Here is a 26,192-nt window from a genome sequence, read left to right as displayed (position 1 = left end):
CGGCACTATTGAAAATCCGGCACAGTTGCACAGTGGTTAGCACTGCTGGCTCACAGCTCCAGGGACCCAGGTTCAATTCCGGCCTCAGGTGACTGTCTGGAGTTTGCACTTTCTCCCCGTGTCTGCGTGGGTTTCCTCCGGATGCTCCGGTTTCCTCCCACAGTCCAAAGATTTGCAGGTTAGGTGGATTGGCCGTGCTAAATTTGCTCCTTACTGTCCAAAAGGTTAGGTAGGGTTACTGGGTTACAGGGACAGGATGGAGGTGTGGGCTTAAGTAAGGGTGCTCTGCTCTTTCCAAGGGCTACTGCAGACTCGATGGGCCGAATGGCCGCCTCCTGCGCTGTAAATTGTATGATTCTTTTATTTTAAAAAAGAATATTTTTATTCAAAATTTTCAACAATTTTCAACCCAACACTCCAAACAGAAAAAGAAGTAAAGCATAAAACAAGATTATACATGGGATTTCCAACAAAATACAATAGCCCCCATTTAACAAATAAATATGCCAGTAAGGAAAAAGCCCCACTCTAATCTAAACCAAAAAAGAAACCCCCCCGGGCTGCTGCTGCTGTTGGCCTCCACCTAACATTCCGCTAGAAAATCGAGGAACGGTTGCCACCGCCTGGAGAACCACTGCACAGACCCCCGCAAGGCAAACTTTATCCTTTCCAGCTTGATGAACCCTGCCATATCGTTAATCCAAGCTTCCACACCTGGGGACTTCGCATCCCTCCACATTAGTAGGATCCTCTGCCGGGCTACCAGGGACGCAAAGGCCAGAACACCGGCCTCATTCGGTTCCTGCACTCCTGGCTCGTCCGATACCCCGAATAATGCTATCCCCCAGCTCGGCTTGACCCGGGTGTTCACCACTTTGGACATAGTCCACGCAAAACCCCTCCAGAATCCCTCCAGCGCCGGGCACGTCCAAAACATATGGCCGTGATTTGCTGAGCTCCCCGAGCACCTCGCACACCTGTCCTCCACCCCAAAAAACGTACTCATCCTCGCCTCCGTCATATGCGCCCTATGAACAACTTTGAACTGTATTAGGCTGAGCCTGGCGCAAGAGGAGGAGGAATTAACCCTACTCAGGCATCAGCCCACAGATCCTCATCCAGCTCCTCCCTGAGCTCCTCCTCCAACTTATCCATTAACTCCTCCAGCGAGGCCTCCTCCACTTCCTGCACTTCCTGATAGATCGCCGAGACCTTGCCTCCTCCAACCCATACGCCCGAAATCACCCTGTCCTGAATCCTTCATGCTGGGAGCAGTGGCAATTCCCTCACCTGCCGTCTCCCAAACGCCTTCACTTGCATGTACCTAAAAGCATTCCCGGGAGGTAACCCAAATTTCTCCTCTAGCGCCCCTAGGCTCGCAAAAGTCCCATCAATGAATAGGTCCCCCGTTCTTTTAATCCCTGCCCCATGCCAGCTCAGAAACCCCCCATCCATCCTACCCGGAACAAACCTGTGGTTCTCTCGTATCGGGGACCAGACCGAGGCCCCCACCTCGCCCCTATGTCGCCTCCACTGCCCCCAGATCTTCAGAGTCACCGCCACCACCGGACTCGTGGAGTACCTTGTCGGCGGGAGCGGCAACGGTGCCATCACCAGCGCCCCCAGACTCGTACCCACACAAGACGCCACCTCTAGCCTCTTCCACGCCTCCCCCTCCCCCTCCATTACCCATTTGCGGATCATCGCCACATTAGCTGCCCAATAATAGCCACATAGACTCGGCAGCGCCAGCCGTCCTCTGTCCCTGCTGCACTCCAAAAACACCCTCTTCACCCTCAGGGTCTTATTCGCCCATATGAATCCCATAATACTCCTGCTTACCCGTTTAAAAAAAGCCTTGGGGATTAGGATGGGCAGGCACTGGAACACCAACAGGAACCTCAGGAGGACCGTCATCTTGACCGACTGCACCCTACCCGCCAGGGAGAGTGGCAACATATCCCATCTCGTAAAATCCTCCTCCATCTGTTCCACCAACCGTGTCAAACTGAGCTTATGCAGGGCCTCCCAGCTCCTAGCTACCTGGATCCCCAGGTATCAAAAGCTCCTCTCCGCCCTCTTCAACGGTAGCTCGTCTATCCCCCTTCCCTGGTCCCCCGCATGCACCACAAAGAGCTCACTCTTCCCCACATTGAGCTTATAACCCGAAAAGTCCCCTAGGATACGCATAACCTCCACCATCCCCTCCACTGGGTCTGCGACATATAATAACAGGTCATCAGCATATAACGACACCTGGTGTTCCTCCCCTCTCCAGACCACTCCCCTCCAGTTCCTAGACTCCCCCAGTGCCATGGCCAGCGGCTCAATTGCTAGTGCAAACAACAAGGGGGATAGGGGACACCCCTGTCTCGTCCCATGGCACAGCCTAAAATACTCCGACCTCCACCGATTCGTAGCCACACTCGCCACTGGGGCCCTATATAACAGCCTGACCCACCTTATGAATCCTTCCCCGAACCCAAACCTCCTAAGCACTTCCCAGAGATACTCCCATTCCACCCGATCAAAGGCCTTCTCCGCGTCCATGGCCACCACTACCTCCGCTTCCCCCTCCACCGAGGGCATCATGATCACATTTAAGAGCCTCCGCACATTCGTGTTTAACTGCCTGCCCTTCACAAACCCCGTCTGGTCCTCATGGATCACCCCCGGGACACAATCCTCAATCCTCGTGGCCAGAACCTTCGCTAACAATTTAGTGTCTACATTAAGAGGCGAAATCGGCCGATATGATCCACAATTCAATGGATCCTTGTCCCGCTTCAAAATCAGCGAGATCAGTGCCTGGGACATTGTCGGGGGCAGGGTCCCTTCCTCCCACGCCTCATTGAAAGTTCTCACCAGCAACGGGCCCAGCAGGTCCACATACTTTCTGTAAAATTCAACCGGAAACCCGTCCGGTCCTGGGGCCTTCCCCGCCTGCATGCTTTCCAATCCCTTAACCAGCTCCTCCAGCCCAATCGGCGCCCCCAAACCAGCCACCTGCTCCTCCTCCACCCTCGGGAACTTCAGTTGATCTAAAAACCGCCGCATTCCCTCCCCCTCCTCCGGGGGCTCAGACCTATACAGATCCACATAGAAGTCCATAAACACCTCATTTATTCTCACCTACCTTCGCACCGTATTCCGCCCTCTATCCCTAATTCCACCAATCTCCCTCGCTGCCTCCCTCTTACGAAGCTGATGTGCCAGCACCCGGCTCGCCTTTTCCCCATACTGCATTTTCCTCCACTGCGCCTCTGCTTTTCCCATGGTCAGTAGGTCAAATTCCGTTTGGAGGCTTTGTCGCTCCCTAAACTGCCTCTCCTCGGGGGCTTCTGCATAGCTTCTGTCCACCCTTAATATTTCCCCCCACCAATCTCTCCCTCTCCCTCCTCTCTCTCTTCTCCCTATGGGCCCTAATGGAAATTAGCTCTTCCTGAACCACCGCCTTCAAAGCCTCCCAGACTACCCCCACCTCCACCTCCTCATTGGCCTCCATGTACCTTTGAATACACCCCCGATCCGCCCGCACATTTTCTCATCTGCCAACAGTCCCACATCGAGGCGTCATAGCGGGCGCTGGCCCCTCTCCTCCCCCAACTCCAGCTCCACCCAATGCGGGGCGTAGTCCGAAATGGCTATAGCCGAATATTCCATTCCCTCCACTTTCGGGATTAGTGCCCTACTCGATATAAAGAAATCTATCCGGGAGTAGGCTTTATGGACGTGGGAGAAAAAAGAAAATTCCCTGGCCACCGGCCTGGCAAACCTCCACGGATCCACCCCCCCCCCCCCCCCCCCCAACAAAATCTGGTCCATAAACCCCCTGAGCACCTTGGCCGCAGCCGACCTCTTACCCGTCCTGGACCTGGAACGGTCCAGCGTCGGTCCAGCACCGTGTTGAAGTCCTCCCCCTATTATCAAGCTCCCTGCCTCCAGATCCGGGATCCAACCCAACATACGTTTCATAAATCCAGCATCATCCCAATTCGGGGCATAAACGTTCACCAGTACCACCCGCGTCCCCTGCAAACTACCACTCACCATCATGTATCGACCTCCATTATCCACCACAATGTTCATCGCCTCAATCGACACCCGTTTCCCCACCAGTATTGCAACCCCTCCATTCTTCGCATCCAGCCCCGAGTGAAAGACCTGCCCTACCCATCCCTTTCTCAGCCTAACCTGATCTGACACCTTCAAGTGTGTCTCCTGAAGCATGACCACGTCTGCCTTCAGTCCCTTTAAGTACGCGAACACTCAGGCCCTCTTGACCGGCCCATTCAGGCCCCTCACATTCCATGTTATCAGCCGGATAAGGGGGCTACTCCCCCCCCCCCCCCTTCCCCCGCCGATTAGCCATCCCCTTTTTTTAGGCCAGCCATGTGCCCGCGCCTCCTGCACCCTCCAGTCCCCCAGGCGGCAGACCCCCGCCCCGATTCCCTCTTCTACCTCCAGCTCCCCTTTGACCAATACAGCAAGAACCCAGTGACACCCCCCCCCCAAGCCAGACCACCGTCCAGCCATTCTGCTCCCCGCTTTACGCTCCCATAAGTCAGCTGACTCCTGCTGACCCCGGTCAGTCCCGCCATTCCAACGACCACCCAGTGTGGGAATCCTCCCACCTCCCCCTGCTGATCCATATACGCTCTCCTACCAATTGAATCTGTTTTTGTTGTAAATGACTCGCTATTACATCTATAAAAAGCATAATGTCACTGGAGCTGATAATTATTGCACACTGCATTGCTCTGAGTCCAGAATAAAAGGAATATTAAAATGTGCACAGATCAGTAAGGTGCCATAATGCTGCAGCAGAATAGTCAATACTGCTTCATCAATGTGCTTAGGATTCTTTTATGCAACAAGCTGGCACTCACTGCCTCCCAAGTGGGTGTGGTGACCTTGGTTGATGGATGTCTGTGCTCGTCCCCAACCATGGGTTTGGTGAGGGCTCCCTCCGAAAATCTTGGTGCTGTCTTCCTGGTAGCTATCTCCCAACTGGACTTGGAACAAGTGTAGGGGAGGCGTTTAAAAGGAGCGCCTCACTGATTGCAGAGATTAATTTTTCTCGGGCTGAGCGAATTAGTGGCAAGCAGGATTCTCACTGGAACCGACACTTTGGAAAAAGTAGGGTGAGATTCCACCCGTTGTCCCTTCCTCAAGTCATGCTGATAATCCTTTAATAGGTTATGCTTTTCCAAGCATTTAACAATTAGATTTCTCAATACTATTGGAAATATATCCTAAAACACATGCTGCGTCAGTTTTACCAACTCGGTTTATTGACTCTTTTTTTGAAAAATTGCAATTATTTTAGACACTTATAATGTTTAACAATCCTTCTGCTTATCTATAATTCTACTTTTTATATCCCTGATTTACCAGATTGACATTTGTTGCCCTTTTGCCTGCTTTTGATCTTTCAGTTGTCAGTTGTAAACGTTTAGTAGTTATGAACACTGTATGAACATTGAACATATATTGTTTCTACATGGTTAATGCAAAAAGCCAGGAAGAATAATTTGCTGATTCCCTAATGATTGAAATATATCTGTATTGAACTTGTCAAGGACCTGCATAGTTTTATGTTTAATAATTTCCAAGGTTCATTCGCGGAATCAAAAGGAACATTAACATTTGTGCAAGAACAATGTTACAGCATCATTGTGTATTTTTATACAGAGTATAAGTGTGAGACCTCTATCTTCTAAAGCATATCTCAATATTGATTACATTAGAGAAAATGTCTATTAAAATAATTTCAATTGAATCTGTTTTTGTTGTAAATGACTTGATATTACATCTATAAAAAGCATAATGTCACTGGAGCTGATAATTACCGCACACTGCATTGCTCTGAGTCCAGAATAAAAGGAATATTAAAATGTGCACAGATCAGTAAGGTGCCATAATGCTGCAGCAGAATAGTCAATACTGCTTCATCAATGTGCTTAGGATCAATCTACCAATTACTTTATTCAGGATGTTTTCATGGGGCTGTGTTCAGTTTTTATGTACCTAAAAGTATTAGTATCCATGACTAAACTAAGGAGTCCTAGAGAGCCACACATAGTCAGCTAACATCTTGTGTTTTCCACAGTAAATAAATAGATCTTCACTGAGCTATTTCAGCAAACTTCATTGTTTGAAGATTAGACTTATTCAGCCACGTGATTAAAATGTTAAATCTCTTCTGACCATTCAGGACAGCTTTTTGCCAGTTCGGAATGCTTACGTAGCTCAAATAAAAAACACTAGTTAGACTTCAGCTGGCATATGGTGTACAGTGCTCGGTGCCACTTGATTTGATGTGAACGCATTGGAGAGAGTGTGGAAGACGTTTACAGGAATGGTTCCAGAGTTGAGAAACTTCAGTTATGAGGATAGATTGGAGAGGTTGGGACTGTTCTCCTTGGAGTGAAAAAGGCTAAGAGGTGATTTGATAGAGAAGTTCAATGTCATGAGGGGGCTGGACAGAGTAAATAGGGAGAAACTTCCTGCTCATAGAAGGAGCAAGATTTCTATTTGATTTTCCTGTACTGGGCTTCCAGTGGCAGAATGTAGGGGGAAGACGGGGACTGGATGGCTGCCACTAGGGTTTGTTTTAATAGGATCATAGAATCATAGAATTTACAGTGCAGAAGGTGCCATCCGGCCCATCGAGTCTGCACCGATCCCTGGAAAGCGCACCCTTTTGTAGCCCACGCCTCCACCCTATTCCCGTAACCCAGTAATCCCACTGAACCTTTTTGGACACGAAGGTCAATTTAGCATGGCCATTCCACCTAACCTGCCCGTCTTTGGAGTGTGGGAGGAAATCGGAGCACCTGGAGGAAACCCACGCAGACACAGGGAGAATGTGCAGACCCCGCACAGGCTGAGGTATCTTCTGTGACTCCGGCCACTCCATTAACGGCCGAGGTGCTTACCAGCACCTTGACTGCAGAATTTGAGAAGCAAAGCTGGGTAGTGTCGGTGGGAGTCAGTGGAAGAGGCCCTGGCTCCCATTCGGTTGGCGTTGGAGAAGACCTACAAAACGGTAAAAATGCATGGCATTGCGATGCAAGGCATTGATTGAGGCAGCTCTTTCAAGGCACAGCGACCTGATTGCCTCTCTGGAAACGGAGATGTCGTTGATGGCTGAGGCGAATACAGCGCTGAAAGCCAAATTGAATAATCTGGAGAATGGCTCCAGGAGGCAAAATATCCATGTTGTGGGTTTGCCAGAAGGGATGGAAGGCCCAACTCCCATAGACTGTGAAGATGTTTGGGAAGATGGTCCCCTCCCGAGCTGGATAGTACCCAAAGGCAACAAAGGGTGAAGTGAAGCATATGAATGTTAGACATGAATCCTGATTAATGGCAATTTGAGCAATGGCTGACCCTAGTGATGCAATAATGGTATTATATATATTTGAAGACGCATTCACTGACCTTGACCACTCATGCGAGGCTATTGAACCTCTTGCAGCACGGCTTGCAGGTCCTTCATGTTAATTGTATATTAATTGTGTTTAATTGTATGCAGCTGGATAGGCATTATCTAGAGAATCACTTACAACCCCATGAATAGACACACAATAAAATTGAGGTTGGGTTTGGAGGCATATGCTAGCAATTTGTAACTCTGAAAGATGGTTCTAATTCTGTCCTTCACCAACTTTCTCTCTGGAACAGAACATGGTAGCAGAGAATGGTTTTCTAAACCTTCAAAGCCCAATCACAGTTTCAGTCTGTGACTACATATAGGGGGTTCAGATAAATCCGCTGTTAACATCCACTCGAAACATTAACTCTGCTTCCCTCTTTCACAGATGCTGCCAGGATTTCCAGCACTTTGCTTTCATTTCATATTTTCAGCACCTGCGGCATCTTACCTTTAGTTAAAGCCATAATACATATATGCAAAGCATGTTAATGAGCAGTTTACATGCAAATATAAAGCAAAACACTAATTGAAATGGAGAAAACAAAGATTCAGACATTTTAATCCTAGCCTAAGGTGACATGTAAACAGGTTTGTTATTTTGGGGAATTTTAGCTCTCTGATGCTTTCACTTCTGTTATCTGTCCAGAAAATTACAATTTCATATTGATTCAACTAAACTTGCAGAAATTGAGAGCCTTTTAGCTGTACCATTTGTACTCAAATCTAAGGTTATGATTATGTAGTGTGAGCCCTCCATGTGAGCCAGAAATGGCTGGTACCCGTACAACAACACAACATGACCTAAATGGTTTCTTGAAGAAATGCACAAAGATTAATCATTATAAATGAGATATCAAATAACACAAAATACTGTGATAGACAAGTTGGATTAATACTAGATTGCAATATGTTTCATCCTGTCAATGCTACTTATACAGGAGCTTAAGGCATTATTGTTGTCTGGGTTTATCACAAGAACTGCGATACTGCAGCTGTACTGTTAACATCTGTTTGATTTTTCTTTAGTTTAGTTCTCCCAATATGGTAACTCATTGTAACACACATGGCTGGTTTAGCTCAGTGGGCTAGACAGCTGATTTGTGATGCAGAACAAGGCCAGCAGCGTGGGTTCAATTCCTGTACCAGCTGAGAATTATGAATCCTCCCTCCGTGTACCTGAACAGGTGCTGAAATGTGGTGACTAGGGGCTTTTCACAGTAACGTCATTGCAGTGTTAATGTAAGCCTACTTGTGACAATAAAGATTTTTTTTTCAAAACATGCTGACTTTATGCTTTGCACTTTTGTATGTATGTACAGCAAGCGTAGCCTACCTCCCTCTAGCCCTCTTGGCTCTGCTTACTTGATTTAATATTTCCAATACAAGTGCAGCTTCAAAATCAGAACTTTAGATCATATTAAGTTTCAACAGCGTGGGTCTAAGTTCCACTCAATGGGAACTACGCAGATCACGACAGTTGCTGTAAAAGCCTTTGAACGTTAGGATAGGAAACCGATCCTTCATTTTTCTCAATCCCACCCCCATTTCATTTGAGATATTTTTTTCCCAAATGTTGGGGTCAATTTTCCCGGTCATTGATCCCTGGGAAACTCATATTGGATAGGTCAGGATAAAAGGGAGCAGAGACTTGGCTGGATCCCTGCACTCTTTTCATTGGACCAAGATGTCTGGAACTTCCCAGAGTGAGGAGTAGACCCATCGCTGGCTTGTTAAGATAGGTGAGGGAGTTGTGCTCCAAGTATTTTTTAGTAGTTGTGACCATGAGAAACACGGGCACAGGATCATGCCAAGAAGCTAACCGTGAATGTGAGTGAGGCGGCAAGCGGAAGAATACTCCTGAATGTAATTCAAACTAATCCAGTGGATATTTGGGCCTGAGGACCTGCCTGGCTGCTGCTGCTCCACCAGTACCTGAAGGATGCTTGGCTGACCACCAAGCCCACAGTCATGATCCAGGGCACCAAAGTCAACTAGAGTTTATCCAGGACAGCACAGCTTGAGTGCAGTACCTTCTGTCATCGCAACACAGAAGCCAGAAATTAATGGTACGATTTTCTTCAGTAAAATAGCGCCCCAAGCAATTGAAAATAGTATTGCACTCTGAGGAAGTAAGTAAATGATAAAAATGTATTACTCAGGAAATTCTATTTAAACCACTGGCCCTCAATGTCCATATTTCTGAGAATGGCATTGGCAATTATGTTTACCACTGAGAGAAAAACACCATGCAATTCACTGGTCTGTTCAGTTTGGTAATGAAGAAGGAATATAGAACATAGAACATAGAACAGTACAGCACAGAACAGGCCCTTCGGCCCTCAATGTTGTGCCGAGCCATGATCACCCTACTCAAACCCACGTATCCACCCTATACCCGTAATCCAACAACCCCCCCTTAACCTTACTTTTATTAGGACACTACGGGCAATTTAGCATGGCCAATCCACCTAACCCGCACATCTTTGGACTGTGGGAGGAAACCGGAGCACCCGGAGGAAACCCACGCACACAGGGGGAGGACGTGCAGACTCCACACAGACAGTGACCCAGCCAGGAATCGAACCTGGGACCCTGGAGCTGTGAAGCATTTATGCTAACCACCATGCTACCCTGCTGCCCCAGGCAACTAGAATAGTTTTCTAGTTGTATTAAATGAACATGATTTGATAGGCAGACTTCTTATAAATTTGCAGCATGATGTATACTAGAACATAGAAAAATACAGCACAGAACAGGCCCTTCGGCCCGCGATGTTGTGCCGAACTTTTGTCCTAGATTAAGAACAAATTAATCTACACCCCATCATTCTACCGTAATCCATGTACCTATCCAATAGCCACTTGAAGGTCCCTAATGTTTCCGACTCAACTACTTCCACAGACAGTGCATTCCATGCCCCCACTACTCTCTGGGGAAAGAACCTACCTCTGACATCCCCCCCCTATATCTTCCACCATTCACTTTAAATTAATGTCCCCTTGTAATGGTTTGTTCCACCCGGAGAAAAAGTCTCTGACTGTCTATCTATTCCCCTGATCATCTTATAAACCTCTATCATGTCGTCCCTCATCCTTCTCCGTTCTAATGAGAAAAGGCCGAGCACCCTCATCCTTTCCTCGTAAGACCTACTCTCCATTCCAGGCAACATCCTGGTAAATCTCCTTTGCACCTTTTCCAAAGCTTCCACATCCTTCCTAAAATGAGGTGACCAGAACTGCACACAATTCTCCAAATGTGGCCGTAGTAAGGTTTTGTACAGCTGCACCATCAACTCACGGCTCTTAAATTCAATCCCTCTGCTAAGTAATGCTAGCACACCATAGGCCTTCTTCACAGCTCTATCCACTTGAATGGCAACTTTCAAAGATCTATGAACATAGACCCCAAGATCTCTCTGCTCCTCTACATTGCCAAGAACCCTACCATTAACCCTCTATTCTGCATTCATATCTGTCCTTCCAAAATGGACAACCTCACACTTTTCAGGGTTAAACTCCATCTGCCACTTCTCAGCCACGCTCTGCATCCTATCTATGTCTCTTTGCAGCCGATAACAGCCCTCCTCACTATCCACAACTCCACCAATCTTCGTATCGTCTGCAAATCTACTGACCCACCCTTCAACTCCCTCATCCAAGTCATTAATGAAAATCACAAACAGCAGAGGACCCAGAACTGATCCCTGTGGTACGCCACTGGTAATTGGGCTCCAGGCTGAATATTTGACATCCACCACCACTCTCTGACTTCTATCGGTTAACCAGTTTGTTATCCAACTGGCCACATTTCCCACTATCCCATGCCTCCTTACTTTCTGCATAAGCCTACCATGGGGAACCTTATCAAATGCCTTACTAAAATCCATGTACACCACATCCACTGCTTCACCTTCATCCATGTGCTTGATCACCACCTCAAAGAATTCAATAAGACTTGTGAGGCAAGACCTACCCCTCACAAATCCATGCTGACTATCCCTAATCAAGCAGTGTCATTCCATATGCTCAGAAATCCTATCCCTCAGTACCCTTTCCATTACTTTGCCTACCACCGAAGTAAGACTAACTGGCCTGTAATTCCAAGGGCTATCCCTATTCCCTTTCTTGAACAGGGGCACGACATTCGCCACTCTCCAATCCCCTGGTACCACCCCTGTTGAAGTGAGGACAAAAAGAATCATTGCCAACGGCTCTGCAATTTCATCTCTTGCTTCCCACAGAATCTTTGGATATGTCCCGTCAGACCCGGGACACTTGTCTATCCTCAGGTTTTGCAAAATGCCCCACACAGCTTCCTTCCTAACAAGTATCTTCTCGAGCTTACCAGTCTGTTTCACACTGTCCTCTCATACAATATGGCCCCTCTCATTCGTAAATACTGACGAAAAGTACTCGTTCAAGACCTCTCCTATCTCTTTTGACTCAATACACAATCTCCCGCTGCTGTCCTTGATCGGACCCACCCTCGCTCTAGTCACTCTCATATTTCTCACATATGTGTAAAAGGCCTTGGGGTTTTCCTTGATTCTACCCGCCAAAGATTTTTCATGCCCTCTCTTAGCTCTCCTAATCCCTTTCTTCAGTTCCCTCCTGGCTATCTTGTATCCCTCCAGCGCCCTGTCTGAACCTTGTTTCCTCAACCTTACATAAGTATCCTTCTTCCTCTTAACAAGACATTCAACCTCTCTTGTCAACCATGGTTCCCTCACTCGACCATTTCTTCCCTGCCTGACAGGGACATACATACCAAGGACACGTAGTATCTGTTCCTTGAACAAGTTCCACGTTTCAATTGTGTCCTTCCCTGACAGCCTATGTTCCCAACTTATGCACTTCAGTTCTTGTCTGACAGCATCGTATTTACCCGTCCCCCAATTGTAAACCTTGCCCTGTTGCACACACCTATCCCTGTCCATTACTAAAGTGAAAGTCACAGAATTGTGATCACTATCTCCAAAATGCTCCCCCACTAACAAATCTATCATTTGCCCTGGTTCATTACCAAGTACCAAATCCAATATGGCCTCCCCTCTGGTCGGACAATCTTCTGCTAGAAAAGCTTCCTGGACACACTGCACAAACACCACCCCATCCAAATTATTTGATCTAAAGAGTTTCCACTCAATATTTGGGAAGTTGAAGTCATCCATGACTACTACCCTGTGCCTTCTGTACCGTTCCAAAATCTGGGGCGAAATTCTCCCCTACCCGGTGGGGCGGGGGGTCCCGGCGTAGTGGAGTGGCGCCAACCACTCCGGCGCGGGCCTCCCCAAAGGTGCGGAATTCTCCTCACCTTGAGGGGCTAGGCCCATGCGGAGTGGCTCCTGCTCTGCCGACTGGTGCCAACAGCCTTTGCTGCCACGCCGCCCGGCGTTGGGGCTGGCCGAAAGGCCTTCACCGGTCGGCGTGAGTCCGCGCATGCGCCGGAGCATCAGCGGCCGCTGACGTCACCACCGGCGCACGCGCAGTGGAGGGAGTCTCTTCTGCCTCCGCCATGGTGGAGGCCGTGGCGGCGGTGAAAGAAAAAGAGTGCCCCCACGGCACTGTTCCCGCCCGCCGATCGGTGGGCCCCGATCGCGGGCCGGGCCACCATGGGGGCACCCCCGGGGTCCGATCACCCCGTGCCCCCCCCCAGGACTCCGGGGGCCCGCTCGCGCCGCCAATCCCGCCGGCAGAGGTGGATTAAACCACATCGGCGGGAGAGGCCTGACAGCGGCGGGACTTTGGCCCATCTCGGGCCGGAGAATCGCTGAAGGGGGCATGCTGATCGGCGGGGCGCGATTCCCGCTCCCGCCGATTCCTGGGTGGTGGAGAATTCCGGCCACGGCAGGGGCGGGATTTACGCTGGCCCCGGGCGATTCCCCGACCCTGCGGGGGGTCAGAGAATTCCGCCCCTGTTTCCCAATCTGTTCCTCCACATCTCTGCTGCTATTGGGGGGCCTATAGAAAACTCCCAACAAGGTGACTGCTCCTTTCCTATTTCTGACTTGAACCCATACTACCTCAGTAGGCAGATCCTCCTCGAACTGCCTTTCTGCAGCAGTTATACTATCTCTAATTAACAATGCAACCCCTCCTCTCCCCCCCCCCCCCCCCCCCCACCTCTTTTACCACCCTCCCTAATCTTATTGAAACATCTATAACCAGGAACCTCCAACAGCCATTTCTGCCCTTCTTCTATCCAAGTTTCCGTGATGGCCACCACATCGTAGTCCCAAGTACCGATCCATGCCTTAAGTTCACCCACCTTATTCCTGATGCTTCTTGCGTTGAAGTCTACACACTTCAACCCATCTCCGTGCCTGCATGTACTCTCCTTTGTCAGTGTTACCTTCCCCACTGCCTCACTACACGCTTTGACGTCCTGAACATCGGCTACCTTAGTTGCTGACTACAAGTCCAGTTCCCATTCCCCTGCCAAATTAGTTTAAACCCTCCTGAAGAGTACTAGAAAACCTCCTCCCCAGGATATTGGTGCCCCTCTGGTTCGGATGCAACCCGCACTGCTTGTACAGGTCCCACCTTCCCCAGAATGCACTCCAATTATCCAAATACCTGAAGCCCTCCCTCCGACACCATTCTTGCAGCCACGTGTTCAACTGCACTCTCTCTCTATTCCTAGCCTCGCTATCACGTGGCACCGGCAACAAACCAGAGATGACAACTCTGTCTGTCCTGGCTTTTAACTTCAAGCCTAACTCCCTAATCTCATTTATTACACCCACACCCCTTTTCCTCCCTACGTCATTGGTACCAATGTGCACCACAAATTCTGGCTGCTCACCCTCCTCCTTAAGGATCCTGAAGACACAATCCGAGACATCCCTGGCACCCGGGAGACAACCTACCTTCCAGGAGTCTTGCTCGCGGCCACCGAAGCTCCTACCTATTCCCCGAACCATTGGGTCTCCTATCACTATTGCTTTTCTATTCTCCCCGCCCCCCCCCCCCTTCCCTTCTGAGCCCCAGATCCAGACTCAGTGCCAGAGACCTGGCCGCTAGGGCCTTCCCCCGGTAGGTCATCCCCCCCAACAGCATCCAAAACGGTATACTTGTTTTAAAGGGGAACGGCCATGAGGGATCCCTGCAGTGTCTTCCCATTCGGTTTCTTTCCCCTGACTGTAACCCAGCTACTCTTGTCCTGTACCTTGGGTGTGGCTACCTCCCTGTAACTCTTGTCTATTACCCCCTCTGCCTCCCGGATGATCCGAAGTTGCTCCAGTTCCCTAACACGGTCTCTGAGGAGCTGGAGTTGGGTGCACTTCCCGCAGGTATAGTCAGCGGGGATACCGGTTGTATCCCTCACCACTCACATCATACAGGAGGAGCATGCAACTGCCCTAGCCTCCATCCTCTCTTACCTTACAGAATATAGCTACACTGTGGAGCAACTGGAACTCTGCCCTCCGACTCTGCTCCCAGTCAGCTGCAGTCTCTGTAAACTCCGGGCTCCCTTCATGCTCTTTGAGGAAATGAAATGAAAGGAGCTCCTTACTCCCTCCTCACCTAAGTCCCTCAGTCACCAAACTCTCACTATAGCACTCAAATGCACCCAAATTCAGCACTCCCTCAGTCACCAAACTCTCACTATAGCAGTCAAATGCACCCAAATTCAGCACTCAGTGCAAACAAAAGTGATTTATGATATCAACATGATAGAACATCCAATCAGTGAATTTTAACAGTGGCACCAGCGATTAGTGCTTGACTGAATATGAGGGACAGAAACATCTCAATTATGTTAATTCTGTTAGAACAATTCTGCTGAATGGTTACCAGTGCAGCAGCTTAAATACATTGCGAGGCCTTGGCAGTTGCAGCAATGCAGGCATAACTGCACTATGATTACTCGGTTGAAATACAGCAGAACAGTCTCTCATTTTTGTATGGTTTGTTCAGTTCTACAGTGTGATCTGACTGCAACCGGATCTTTGCTACTGAGACAGGTAGCTCAAATCAGAAAATAGAACATAGAACATAGAACAGTACAGCACAGAACAGGCCCTTCGGCCCTCAATGTTGTGCCGAGCCATGATCACCCTACTCAAACCCACGTATCCACCCTATACCCGTAACCCAACAACCTTCCCCTTAACCCTACTTTTTATTAGGACACTACGGGCAATTTAGCATGGCCAATCCACCTAACCCGCACATCTTTGGACTGTGGGAGGAAACCGGAGCACCCGGAGGAAACCCACGCACACAGGGGGAGGACGTGCAGACTCCACACAGACAGTGACCCAGCCGGGAATCGAACCTGGGACCCTGGAAATGTTCTGACTTGGCATACCTGCCTCAGTTGCAAGGCCTCCATTGCACCAAAATGTTTCTTCGGTTGTGGTGGTCAGGGTAGGAGAAAGAATCTGGCCCATACCCCCATTAGCAGATCATGGGCAGTCACAGGGAAGGGCAAGCACTGCATTAGGGTGGTTAGTAGGCCTGCCTCTGAGGTTCTTTGAGACTTTGGACAAGTTGTTTTAAAAGCTATTGGACTGTCTTGGCCCTCAACCCCTCCCACATCCCAGGCCTCTTCCATGCGAACTCATGCCCCCACCCACTTCTTTTGCCCCCTCATACATCGCATGCTTCTTCTAAGCCAACTCATGCCCCTTGCATGCCATCATATATCCTCATGCTTCCCCCATAACTACACCCCTAGTATACACTATGGGCAGACCTCTGGAATCATGTGAAGATGAAAAATAATTTAAACTGGAGTTCTCACCAGATACTGAATATCTCCAATGAATGAAACCGATTCAAATGATTTAAATTGTCTCAAGTGTTGAATCAGTGTTAAGTTCTATTCAGTAACACACCAAGGGAAGCTAACAGCCTCTTTATGCTGACAATGAAAATGTGAACTCAGACCACCTCTGCCGAGATAAGTGCTTTTGAAACTCAATCAAGTAATAACCACTGCTTAAAAAAAACAGCACTTTGGAAATGTCAACAAAGAATGCGATTGAAACTGCAGGTAAATATGACCATGGTTTTTTCTAACCTAGATCGGAAAGCAGTCAGTATTCTTTTAACTCTAACTGACAGACTTAGCCTTTTTTTCATGTTTAAAGGGCTCTGGATTTAAAACAAACGTCAGGTCATGACACTTAAGCAGATTGTATCTAACCTTCACAATGTTTACATCTATTCCATGAAGTTGTGACTCCTAACTGTGGGTCAAGGCCCTTGGAACAGAGAAAATGGGGTCTGTTTGAACTCTGTGCTAATTTCAACAGACCCTGCTGATCTATGGTTTCCTGGTTGAGTGATTCACACCCTGCCCCCTACCACCTACCAGCAAAAACGGGATCCATCAGAAACAGGAATTGCACTTCGGCACCCAGGTTCCCCCCGCCTTTTCTAAAAGTCTTTGTGTTGGCCAGACTCCACCACAATCCGGTCTCTAATGTCTATATTGGAGAATTTCCCTTTAACTAATAATCAAATTGTCCAATTTTCTGTGACATTTTAGAATGCACAGATGGAGAATTTGACATTTGTAATATTCAGGAAATTCTTTTTAGTAGTACATCAATGTCTGATGTTTTCACCATCGCATCCTAAATGGTTATTAGCGCTACTGGAACCAACACCCAGATGAGAGAATTCTGCCTCTTTGGAAAGGAAAACTATATAATTGCATCTTTAGAACCTTACAAGCAAGAACCGAGACTGACTACTAATGCAGGGTTAATTCACCCTCCAAGTTCCTTTGTTGTTGCGATGGTTGAGCAGTATTGTGAGATTCTTCCTTTTTCCCTTTCCTTCACTCCTGGATAAATATAATATTCCATATCCACTCTGGTGATACAGTAATTACTAATTGAAGAAGGGTTATTGCACAAAAGCATCCTCTCGGAAGCTGTTAAATAGACTTGACTCAAAACGTATTTTTAGCAAATTGCTTGCAAAGGATGTGCTTGATCATAAAGTTCATTTAATTATATCTCATGTTTTATATCATTTATATTTCAATACTTGAATAAATTACTCATGGATTGACATGACAGTCCAGTTTATCTTTGTTCCCCATTATTAAATTGATTACTAAGCTGTAGTTTTCACTTTGAACAGCATTTGATTCACGGACAAGAATTAGTCAATTGGATTTATGAACACACAAGCTGACGGTCCAGGTGATAGCGCAGCTGCATTCAAACCAGATGGCTGTGGGTTTGATCACCAGGGCTACCTTTCACTTGGGTTTTCTAGCATCTGCGTGCGAGTTTCATTCCAGACGATCAGTCTGCTGGAGGAAGGGAATCACTGTGCCAGACTGCTCCCTCCATTGAGCAAAAGAAGGAATAGCATAATGGCCCTGTGAGTTCCAAAAGCATTGACTGGCAGCTAATTAATGGCCACAATTTGTGATGTGGCTATCATGGCGTACATTCCTGGAGAGAAAATAAACTAAGAAACAGAAAATTTCAGTCTCCTGACAACAATAATTAGTCCAATGTGTTTGCAAATTGCTGCTTAAACCCTTGAATCAGTCAGAAAACAAGTGGTGAAATAAAATTTCAGAAATATTGGCCTGAATATAGCGATCCGCGGCGCCCTGCCAGTATTGCCACTGGCCTTGAATGCTGCCACAGAAATCTGTCTGGTGAGATGGATTTCCCATTTCCCAACAGCAGTTTAAATCTGGTGCCAAGTCAAAGCAATTCCCCACCGCAATCCTGGCTGAAAGGTTGGATGGGAGCTTGCTGAGGGGGAAATAACCAATTGGTCATGAATAGACTGGAGGCTGAATTCTCTCACTGACAGGAAGCCCCGTGTTAGAGAGCTGGGACCCCAATCAGAGGCCAGTCGTTGTCCAGCTTTTCGTGTGTGCAGCAGTGGACCATTTAGGGTTAGTGAGGAGGTTAGGGGTTGGGGTTTGAGAGGTCAGGGATGGGCAACCTTCGGGGTAAAACCTTGTGGGAGCCCTCGAATAAGCCTGTTTAGGAGTGATCATTTCCTCTTGCCCCCACCCCATGCGCACATACACACACCCACACCACCCAGCAGTATTAAGGAAGCATAATTGAGAAATCAGAAGTAATTAATTGAAATGTTGGTATTTCTTGTCAATTCTCACCCTGGCATATCAAAGGCCCACATTTTGCTGCAGTAAACACATTGTTTGCTATTCATCTGTACTCCTCTGACCCCTCTGAAACTGACCGTGTTCTGAGGCTCTGCATTTTGAAGATACAATTTGTTATTTTTGCTTTGCTGACTGGATCTTTTTAAAAAAACAAAAAAAAACTGGCCCACTATACAAACACTTAAGAAACTGCCCAGGCTGCAGTGATGCACACAATATTGCATTCCACCAAGATAAAGATAAAACACTCAATTCCCTGGGGAGCATGTAAAATCCCAGCCCCTATCTGTTCTCACCATCCTGTGACTTCTCCAATATTTCTGATGAAATATCAAAAGGCGATTACCTTTTCTGAAACAATAACTGCAGCAGACATGAACTAATAGAATTTCTCTGGAATGTACAACCAGCAAAGGGACGTCAAGGGCCTTGCCCAGAAGAAAGGGAGGGGAAAAAAAGACATTGCTGTACTGAATCCAGATATATTGAAGCTGTGTGTATTCTTTGTCTCTTGGACATTCTGTTCCCGGTTTGCAAAGTAACCATGCTGAGAAGAAAAATTAACTGTGAACGAGATCAATTCAAAACAAGGAACCCTGCTTCATACAACTACAGCCCAGAGGACATCTGAACTAAAGAGTCATTGAACCACCGCACCGAGATCAGCTAGGGAGCAGCGAACAGTATATTCCTTTATTTTACCTTTCGTGAGCTGTAAAAAATAAAAACCTTTCTGCCTATTCTTGTTACTCTGCCATCTGTACTGGCCCGTGCATGGACCAAGGTGAACGTTTGTGACCCCATAAATTGTGGTTGAATTTTACCTATTTTTTTTAGCTTGGGGAAAATAAACCTCTCTCATTGTTTGCTTAACCTAAATAAATCATGTCCGAATAATTCTTACAACCTCTAAGTGTAAATATTGGGACTCATTAAATCCAGCAGGTGGCTTTTCTGCTGTTTTCCTGACTGTCCCTGACCCCAATGCAGTTATGCATGTGGCAGGGATGGTGTCAGGTGACCCACTTGCCCGCGCTCCAATTGTGAGGCCCTTAAGAGGGCAACTAATAACCACTTAATGGCTTCCTCCTGCTGCGACTGGGATATAACCAGCAGTGGGAGAAACCTACGACAAGTGGCCAGCCCAGCACCATTTTCTACTCACACGCAGTAATTCTGAGTAAGTTTTATTAATTGCCCACTTTTTAAACTAGTATGACTACTGTTTGTCAATTACTTCTAGCTTTTCACTCATGCCCCATTTTACCTATTCCATTTTGTTTACGTTTGCTTGTTGTAGCCTTCCTGAAATAGATTCCATTATCAACACAGGATGTTGAACAGATATTTAACTGCGGGAATGATACAATTATATGCAATCTATTTTTGTATTAAACAGGTGACTTATTTACGAGAGCAAACTGTTTCATCACTTGCCTCCAGAAAAAGCAGAGCAGCGCTCTGCGGTTCACGCATTTTAGGATTGCCATAAATCCAGAGTGTTGTTCCCCTTTGTTATGCACCCTTTGCTGCCTTGTGTGCTTCTTCACATAATTGCTTTCATGAATTGCAAGCATTTCCACTCTATTAATGTGCATCTGGCCTGTAATGACCAGCAGCACATCCTATAGGTCATTGTATTTTTCTCACTCAGCTGCTGTGATGCTTTCGTATTGTACCAATCCTCTACCCCTCTACTGGTTACCTCTGCAAAGGCAGGCTGCTTGGAAAGGCGGTGGTGAAATGTTGTCTACCCTGCTCACCAACAATGAGAAGCGGTAAACAGAAATTCAGTTGGCATTGAGGGAAGGATAGGTTCTTTCAACACTGTGCAGGATGTGTGGGAGATATGAAGGGAAGAATTATCTTGCTATTCCTGGTAAGATCATTAAATTTATTTCTCCACTGAATCAAGATCCTGGAACTGTTGCTGATCATGTTCAGCTTATGCCACTTCTCAATATGGCCCTTCATCAGTTTCTCTTCATCTTCTGATCATCCAAGGAGAAGTGGTTCACTTTGCCATTCTGAGCTTTTCCACTGACTATACGGAAACCTCAGCTGCGAATGGGGAAAATGGTCCTTGTTGGTAGTTAGCTTTCGCCATGGGCATCCACACATATGAACATATGAATTTGGAACAAGAGTGGGCCATTTGACCCCTCGAGCCAGCTCCACCATTTGCTAAGGTAATAGCAGATCTGATTGTGGCCTCAACTTACCAAGAAGAAAGAGGGGGGGGAAAAAACATTGCTGTACTGAATCCAGATATATTGAAGCTGTGTGTATTCTTTGTCTCTTGGACATTCTGTTCCCGGTTTGCAAAGTAACCATCCTGAGAAGAAAAATTAACAGTGAACGAGATCAATTCAAAAGAAGGAATCCTGCTCCATACAACTACAGCCCAGAGGACATCTGAACTAAAGAGCCATTGAACCACTGCATCGAGATCAGCCAGGGAGCAGCGAACAGTATATTCCTTTGTTTTACCTTCCGTGAGATGTAAAAAATAAAAATCAATTGGATACCAGAAGTCTGCAGAGGGATTTGGATAGGTTAAGCGAATGGCAGATGGAATACAATGTTGACAAATGTGAGGTTATCCATTTCGGTAGGAATAATAGTAAAAGGGATTATTATTTAAAGGATAAAACATTAAAACATGCCGCTGTGCAGCGAGACCTGGGTGTGCTAGTGCATGAGTCGCAAAAAATTGGTTGACAGGTGCAACAGGTGATTAAGAAGGCAAATGGAATTTTGTCCTTCATTGCTAGAGGGATGGAGTTTAAGACTAGGGAGGTTATGCTGCAATTGTATAAGGTGTTAGTGAGGCCACACCTGGAGTATTGTGTTCAGTTTTGGTCTCCTTACCTGAGAAAGGATGTACTGGTGCTGGAGGTTGTGCAGAGGAGATTCACTAGGTTAATCCCAGATCTGAAGGGGTTGGATTACGAGAAGAGATTGAGTAGACTGGGACTGTACTCGTTGGAATTTAGAGGGATGCGGGGGGGAATCTTATAAAAACATATAAAATATGAAGGGAATAGATAGGATAGATGCGGGCAGGTTGTTTCCACTGGCGGGTGAAAGCAGAATTAGGGGGCATAGCCTCAAAATAAGGGGAAGTAGATTTAGGACTGAGTTTAGGAGGAACTTCTTCACCCAAAGGGTTGTGAATCTATGGAATTCCTTGCCCAGTGAAACAGTTGAGGCTCCTTCATTAAATGTTTTTAAGATAAAGATAGATAGTTTTTTTCAAGAATAAAGGGATTAAGGGTTATGGTATTCGGGCCGGAAAGTGGAGCTGAGTCCAAAAAAGATCGGCCATGATCTTATTGAATGGCGGAGCAGGCACGAGGGGCCAGATGGCCTACTCCTGCTCCTAATTCTTATGTTCTTAACTTCACTTTCCTGTCTACCCCGATACTCTTTGACTCCTTTGTCAGTCAAGAATCTATCTGACTCCTCCTGAAAAATATTTAATGGCCCAGCTTCGACTACTGTCTGGGGAAGTGAATTCCACAGAACAATGACCCTTTGAGAAAAAACTTTCTCCTCACCATTCTCTTAAATGTGAAAACCCAGCAACTACTCGCCCCAGGGAAACTTAATTAGTCCCCATGGTTAATTCCGTTTTTGCTTTTAAGGTATTTTCCTCTTGTACAACTGCAATACAGCAAATTGAAGATGCAGGTACTTTAAGCAGCGTTGCAAGGACATAGTGAAAATCAATCGTGTGAATGAATAATGCTGTCAAACCATCTTGAAGTATTGAATATTTTAAAGTATTTAATGTAATATGATCACTACTTATCTAAAAGAGCTTAAATGTAACCATCATATTATCTAATTATTAATTTTATTATCTTAGGTAAACTGAGACAGAATCTGAGATCAGAAGAATGATGGCAAAGAAAATCATGACCTAGCCACGACATCTCCATCAGATTAAAGTTACAAAGGCTTACAAGGTGAGGGCACACTAAGACCTATCAGTGAAGTACCTACTTTGAACCATAACTGGTCCAATGATTATCCTTGAAAGTCGCTTTTGTTTGGGGCAGTGGATAGGTATGGAAGGGAGGGGGGAAGACGAGGTAAAATCTGAGAATTCAATATGCTTCAACATTAATGACTTGCATAAATTCTTCTTCTGGCCACTTCAGCAGGAGCAGCATATGCCTTGCTGCTACACTGCCTGACAAAGAAAATCAAACCTGTTGTCTGGGAAAGCTGTCCACGAGTAGATCTGAAAGATGACATCGAGGTTATCTGTTATCCAGTGAAGTCCCCCATCAATTAACAAAGTGACCTACAAAAATGCTGAAGAACGGAATAAGCCAATATTTAACAGCTTGCCTGAATTCCCCTGTTGCTCACCGTGGAGTATGCTTTTTGTTTACGTTTACGGTCAGATTAACTTGAAAAGGCAATTTTATGTCACTTCATATGAAGAATGACTGAAAAGAGATTAAAATCTCTTTAAGTGTTTCATCCATTTAATACTATAATTCAAATAGCTTTATTTTTCATAATTGCTTTGACATAAGTCAGCACTTTAAGCGATGAAATACCAAGGTCTTACGACAGTCATTTTGTTTCAAGAGCATACTCTGCAATGAAGCACGGCATCAGTGAATTAACATTTTGTGTCGATGATCTGTTAAATTTGAATGCAGTGTGCTTATGCCACCAAAAGGGGCGCAAATCAGACACCTAACTGATTCCCAGGGTGTTATATTTTGTCTACATTTTCCATGGTGCTGAGCCGCCTTTGTCCAGCATCTCAGCTTGTTTTACAGCACATGCATTGCGTCAAAGCTTTGCCTGCAGCAACAACTTGGCTTTCTGACAGGAGTAATCCTTCACAATTGAAAAAAAGAGAAAAATTAAGAGAAGGCTGAGCTTTACAATCTTCACTTTGTTTTGCACTATTGCACAATCAATTTCACCCATTGTCTTTACTAACAAAGTTTCGAATCATTGAAAATGTCACAAATATTTTTTAGTCACGCCTAAAATTGTGTTAATTAACAATTGATCAGGAACTCCATAAATGAATAATTCCTTTAGAACTGCCGATACATTTGGTAAAATGTCTCAAATCTATGTTCTTTTTTTAAAGAGGAAATGAAAGAGTTGTGATTGTTTTTTTTTTAAATTCTATTATTGTGGATTGTTACATGAAAACTCAGTCGTTGTTGAGTGAATCAATAACCAATAAGCCCTCAAGTTTTGTTTCTTAATGACAAAAAATGTGATTTTGTTTTCACTGAGAATGTTGTCAGAAGAAAAATCAATTATTGAATAGTGTGATCTGATGGAGTGAATATATTGTGTACATGAAATTGTCCTCATTTCAGTAAATGTATTTTTTGATCTTGGCAAAAGCCCCATTTTAGTCAGTAGCGGAGCTTAAGCTACAACATTTGCTCCCCCTTCCACAAACGTTCAAACCTTCCACCACTAATGAACAGTGGCAACCGTGTGTACCATCTACAAGATGTACTGCAGTAACTCACCAAGGTTCCTTAGACAGCACCTTCCAAACCCACGACCACTACTATCTAGAAGGACAAGAGCAGCAGGTTCCTGGGAACCCCACCTACTGGAGGTTCCCCTCCAAGTCACTCTCCAACCGGACTTGGAAATATATCACCGTTCCTTCACTGTCACTGGGACAACATCCTGGAACTCCCTCCCTAGCAGCACAGTGGGTATACCTACATCCCAAAGATTGCAGCGGTTCAAGAAGGCAACTTGCCAGCACCTTCTGAAGGCGAACTAGGGAAGGGCAATAACCAGCAATGCCCACATCCCATAAATGAATTTTAAAAACACTTTAGTTCGGCACAGTATAGTGGAGCTCTAACACCACATACTATGGAACTAGCTTATACACTATTATTATTTTGTTTCTTCTCACTGAGAAACTAAGGAAGTTAGTTGCATTATTTCCTACTGTGATTGCATTTAAAGTTGATTATTCTTGTAACTGAATTAGTCACAGTCTAAATATCCAGTTATTTTCAATTATGTGAACCAGGCACAACTCGTATATGTCTGTTGTAAAGTGAGCAGCAAAGTTGTGCACGTGCCATAGCAAAGGAGTAATTCAATCTGAATTGGCCCGGTTCTGGATGAATGTTGTACAATATCTGCCAGTTAGTGCGAGTCTCCTGCAGGGTGTAGGACAGTCTAGCTATGGTATTCATGTTTTTATATATATATATATGTACCAGCCATCATGCATGTGAATATCCTCTCTTCAGATGAGGTGGGTAGTACGGGACACAATTGTAGAAAATAGGGCTTCAGGATTCTTAGCTTAATCATCAAAATATATATACACACATAACATGGAAATTTAAGTTACTGCACTGTCACATAAAAGAATGCCAACCTGAAATCACAACCATCTCCAGGGCTTATTCTTCTGGCAGAATCGCAAACAATTGTTTACACAGTAAACAAATTATCTTCACTATTCTACTTCAAGGAGTCATCCTCTCAAGATCAGATGTGGTTGATTTACTATTATAGTGTTGTCACCTAAAAAATAAACATATAAGTAATTATAAACATGTACAGTCTGCTCCGTAACATTTAAAGATTGAAAAGTAGTAAGAGTACAGATATCTCAAGAAAGTATACATTTAGGGGCTGGTTTAGCTCACTCAGCTAAATCGCTGGCTTTTAAAGCAGACCAAGCAGGCCAGCAGCACGGTTCGATTCCCGTACCAGCCTCCCCGGACAGGCGCCGGAATGTGGCGACTAGGGGCTTTTCACAGTAACTTCATTGAAGCCTACTCGTGACAATAAGCGATTTTCATTTCATTTCATTTTCATTTAATTATTCTTATATTTCATTTACATTCCTGTTTCTCCTACTCCTTTATCTCACTCAGGATGGTAAACTAACTGTGTCAGTTCTCAACATCCATCAAGGAGAGTTGCTATGTTATGACACCCTGGGCGAGTGTGCGATCAAATTCCAGCCCCACAGACACGGAAGTCCCAACCCAAGTAAATTAAGCAATAATTTGTGTATTTTCCGGAGATATTTAACCCTTAACTGCTCCAATGAGTTAGAGACACCAGATTTATAAGTAAAACATTTAAAAACTGTTTATTTATAACAAGGAATGAATATCTAATGGTAAGAATGGAACATTGGTCTGCTAATCTAACTATTTCCCAAACCCCTTCCCACCCCCCACCCAGACACACATGAAACAAATGTACAGTAGGGGTAGGGAAAGGATGAAAATAAGAGGGATTAAAAGGCATGAGATGGTTCTTTGCTGCCGAGGTACCGGTCTTTGCGGCCAATGATCGTTTAATGGTGGTCTTGAACCAAAATCTGCTGTAGAATGCTCTCTGGTAAATCACTTTCACTTTTAACTATCGGGGTCTTCACATTGAGAATTCCCCCTCTGAGGTCACCTCAGTCTTGACAGGCCTCCACCAGATTGATCTCCAGTCTCACTGAGACAATTTTAGTATTCTCTACCTGAGAATTTAAACGAAGATTGTCCATCCACTCCAGACGTCGGCCGCTTGTCTGCCCTTTTGCAGATCAAGACTCTCTTCCAGGGGGACTACCACAAGTTAAACAGACGGCAGAGAGGTAGAT

The 26,192-nt window shown here is 45.8% G+C and overlaps 1 protein-coding gene across 3 annotated transcripts in view; it reads left to right on the top strand.

The window, feature by feature from the left end:
- Nucleotides 1-26,192, top strand: part of csrnp3 (cysteine-serine-rich nuclear protein 3) — a 349,348-nt gene that overhangs the window by 189,898 nt on the left and 133,258 nt on the right. For all 3 annotated transcript variants that reach the window (XM_038789724.1, XM_038789722.1, XM_038789723.1), the window contains one exon: nt 22,428-22,527. The gene's annotated coding sequence lies outside the window, so the exon portion shown is untranslated. The remainder of the gene's footprint in view (nt 1-22,427; nt 22,528-26,192) is intronic.

Source organism: Scyliorhinus canicula, chromosome 2 (assembly GCF_902713615.1).
Source record: "Scyliorhinus canicula chromosome 2, sScyCan1.1, whole genome shotgun sequence".
Classification (NCBI taxonomy): Eukaryota; Metazoa; Chordata; class Chondrichthyes; order Carcharhiniformes; family Scyliorhinidae; genus Scyliorhinus; species Scyliorhinus canicula.
The sequence above is the reverse complement of the archived record's forward strand: the minus strand, read 5'-3'. Positions and strand labels throughout refer to the sequence as shown.